This window comes from Pavona decussata, unplaced genomic scaffold (genome assembly GCF_977016875.1).
Source record: "Pavona decussata unplaced genomic scaffold, jaPavDecu1.1 SCAFFOLD_69, whole genome shotgun sequence".
Classification (NCBI taxonomy): domain Eukaryota; kingdom Metazoa; phylum Cnidaria; class Anthozoa; order Scleractinia; family Agariciidae; genus Pavona; species Pavona decussata.
In genome coordinates this window covers 1,157,501-1,161,696 of record NW_028145488.1, presented here as the reverse complement: position 1 = coordinate 1,161,696, position 4,196 = coordinate 1,157,501, and the positions used below count along the sequence as shown (strand labels likewise).

General features: G+C 38.6%; 1 long non-coding RNA gene across 2 annotated transcripts in view; it reads right to left on the bottom strand.

The window, feature by feature from the left end:
• Positions 1-2,267: 2,267 nt before the first annotated feature.
• The window catches only part of LOC146477693 (uncharacterized), a 7,617-nt gene continuing 5,688 nt past the window's right edge, over positions 2,268-4,196 (bottom strand). For both annotated transcript variants that reach the window (XR_014865306.1, XR_014865305.1), the window contains exons 2-3: positions 3,231-3,350; positions 2,268-2,367 (exon numbers count right to left, since the gene is read on the bottom strand). This is a non-coding gene — a long non-coding RNA (uncharacterized LOC146477693). The remainder of the gene's footprint in view (positions 2,368-3,230; positions 3,351-4,196) is intronic.

Genomic DNA, 4,196 nt, shown 5'->3' with positions numbered 1-4,196 from the left:
TGCAGGAGAATAACATTATTGTCTAATATAAATTCATTGTATGAACAGACTTTATGTTCCAACATCCATAACATATGTTCCCCTGTTAAGAAAAGTTTATTTACAGTGGACGACTCTACACTTAGACAACAGAAGATCCATAACCAGGATTAACAGTAAAAAAAAGAAAATGTTCTCTGGTGAAAACATTTGTACAAAAAAACTAAGCTGTGAACAACTTGTAACTTTTCTGCCCCATTGTCCAATGGGCCCAAATTGTTAAATTCTGGTTTAAAAAAATTCAAAAATGTAAGTTTAGAGAAAAATTTAGTCATGTTGCCCACTCCAATATTAAAGGGGTAGGATACATGAGCAGTCATGACACCTGCATGTTGTAGTTTAAATCTGTCATGATCAGATTTTTGTATTTCCAATTTTATGCTGGGAGGTTTCAATTTCAGAGATGCAATTATGACCAGGCTGATTACCGAAGTTTGTGCCGTGTTCCGTAAAACTATGGGCACTCCCTTCTAATATCACAGCAAGCTGGCAAAATGCACTGCTTCCATTGTTTTTAAAACCACACCCATTTTAAATTCTTGTGCAAAAAATACAAAATGTATGTTTAGAGAAAAAAGTCTTGTTGCCAACTACAACATTAAGGGGGTAGGATACATGAGCAGTCATGACACCTGCATGTTGTAGTTTAAATCTGTCATGATCAGATTTTTGTATTTCCAATTTTATGCTGGGAGGTTTCAATTTCAGAAATGCAATTATGACCAGGCTGATTATTGAAGTTTGTGCCGTGTTGCGTAAAACTATGGGCACTCCCTTCCAAAATCACAGCAAGCTGGCAAAATGAACCACTTCCATAACCATTTTTAACTTGTAAATGCGAGCATGCACAATGAACGAGTGATAGCAATGGTGGGTTTTTCACTAGGTTGGTTGGCTGATTCGGCTGTTGACTTTCAAGCATGCGCAGTGAAAGTGCGGTGTCTTGAATTCAATCAGTGAAGTGTCGGCATGAACTTTGAATAAAAAAAGAAGTGAAAATTTGTTTCACAGCGCATCAAAATAATCTTATTCAATCTGTAGATAAAAATTTGACAATTATTTTAGTGCAAGAATGGAGATTTTTCATTTAATATGAGCAAAGTTATAAGTTTTCCCGTTTTTCCACAAAGTGTGGTGTCTTAAATTGAATGAGTGAAGTGTCTGCATGAACTTTGAATAAAGAACACCCGAAAATTTGTTCCAAGGCGCATCAGAATAACCTTATACAATATGTAGGGAATAAGTTTAGAATCGTTTTTATAGTACACGTATGGTTATTTCTCGTTATATGATCAGGCAAAGATATGACTTCTTTTAGCTTTCAAGGTAGTGTATGTAGCCATCTTAATTTCAATTAAAATACTGATGTGTCATCTGCATTCACGAGTTGGCTCACAGGAGACTTTGATTTAAAGATAAATTATTTCAAATGTTGTTAACACTTTGATAATCTGATCAATTTACATGATTTTGAGGACACCACAGTGGTTTTCTATGGATATTTTAAAACCAAAACGAGTCTTTGACATGTTTATTAAACCTGCTGTTACAATTACACTGTAATGGTATGTCTAGAGTTAAACAACTGGAAATGTTTAACAGTTGGTGTTGTGGAATTATACCAAATTGGCATAAGCTTCAGCAGAACAAAATTACACCGATTGCTAATCATGTAGCAACTTCATTTTGAAACCCGAACTAGAAGCAACTGTAATACATGTAGCTTGTTTAGCAGACAGAGATACACAGAAGGTTTTGTTTTCTGGATTTGTCCTACCACCGAGCAGCAATTCTTAGTGATTTTTGTCAAGCAGCTGCAATACCGATTTGATAAATTTTGGAAGCTGCAAATGCAAATTTTCTGTAAAATCATATACTGGCCGCCTTGAATGAACTTCTACATGGTTCATAAAGAGAGAGCTGACGCTTCGGTGAAAGCTACCAATTGTAACCTTAAGTATCATTATTGGCTAATGCTTGTTTTCTGAAGGCTGCACTGGTCGCTCAGGAGAAAAGGGCCAGTTGGTTATTCAAAAAAGTGGTGCCATCGCTTAGGGTAGATGTCACTTAAAGGATCTTTTTAACACAGGGCTTATAATAAGTCACAGATTTCACAATGATGGTCACTTTTAGGAGTGATCACAAACAGTGCTTTGTGTAGTTCTGTAGTGGCAAAGTCATGCTACTCACATACACAATAATTTTTAGGTCAACTTACTCTAAGAGCTCTGAACTCCACAGTCTTGATATGGAATCACATCCTCAACATATGAAGACTGTTATTTGGATCCTTGGAACAAACTTTCTTTTTGGCAAGCAGTTGAGGCTCTAAAAAGAGATAGAGAATCACACCGGAAATTAACTTACCCTATAAATCCCCCTACTGGATGGGGAATTGCAGAAAAACAACTCATGCTTATATGCATCTCATGAATAAACAAGAAAATAACAGTAGAGCATATCTTGTTATGTTCTTTTTACATGTAAGCACAGAATCAATTTTCCACAAATATATCCCACACCTCCTTCTCTTAGGGACTTGACCAATTACAAAAGAAGAAAAAAAGAAACCTTACTAGAGACCCAATAAATTTTTAATAACAATTAGGCTTACAAGCTAGGTGACATAACTTATTCAACACATTCCACCATTAGCCGTTAGCAATGTAAGTAAGCAAACCACTGCCATAACTTACACTCTTTATTCTTCAAACCTTATTAACATTATAATAACTTCCACTTGGCATCACTTGGCATGCATTTAAAAACCATCTCACAGGAATTCTTCATATATTGACAACTTACAGTGTAGGTCCAGTAGTTAGAAGTTACATTGTCTAATTCCAGACATGTAAAATCAGCTAGATCAAGAGGACTGTCACCTCCAAACAACTTATTAAATATTTTTTTTATTATATTATACAACTACTGCTGGGAGACTGGGGGTAAAATAAAACTGTGCTCTGCATGCATGTCTAATTCAGAGACTCAGGACCCCATACCAAAGAAAAACATTTTAGATGTGCTGATGTGCTCATTTCCCTACCATGTGATGTCACAAAAACCAGAGACATAATTGAACCTTTTAAGTGGTGGATATATGATATTAAAACTGGCATGCACATTTTTAAAAGTGCACTTGAATTCTAATTTAAGCATGCCTTTATAATCCATAACTATTGAGCACGCACCTTTTCCAGGGATGGAACAGCTTAGAAGAGCAGGATAAGTGGAACTTGCAGAATAATAATTTATCTCAGACTGAGAATCTTCACTTTCATACCCACACTGGCACTATCAGAAACAAGATCCTATCAAAAACCAATTAAAACAAACATTGTCAACATACATGGCACTGTAAAGATGGTGAGTTTGATGGTTGGGCTTGATAGAGTTTCTGCCTCTCTCATTCAGTATTTCTCTTGAACATTTCGCCTTCAGTCAGCTTCAAAAGGCTAAGCACAAGATTTTAAACAGATCTACATGTATACCTTCCCCCTGGTGGTGTGCCTTGTCGTGGCGGGGAAGCTTGTGTGACCTTACGACCCCCAGGGCTATGCCGGCGGGAGCCTTGTGCTCCTGGCAGGTCTAACCATGCCGGATTGGTCTGCGCGGTGAGGGTCCAGACTAAAGCAGCACCAACTGGGGAGCCATAATACCCCTAAGGGAAGGAAAACCCTGACAGAAAACCACCGGCCCTCCAGGTCATGGGGGTTGGGCGGTAGGCCAATCACTTGCCCCCGGAAAAAAACAGAAGATTACCGAAACTGCAATTTCTCAAGTACTAATTAGCAATGGCGAAGCTGTGGCCGTGGACGGAGGCACAACCGGACACACCATGACGTCAATGGGTGAAAGCCTACGGGTATGGGGGAATGGCTATACAATGATTTATGCTGGAGAAGAAAGTGAGCATCAGAGAGGAGTAGCAATAATGATGAAGGAGAAGATGGAACTGGATTGGCCATGTGCTTAGAAAGGACAGGAACAATGATTGTATGGTAGCAATGGGGTGGCAACCCGAGGGAAAGAGGAAAGTGGGGCGACCTAAAATCACGTGGAGGAGGACAGTGGAAAGAGAGTGCAGACAAGAAGGGTGGACCAGCTGGGCTGAAGCCAGGACTGCAGCAAAAGACAGGACTGGTTGGAAAACGAAA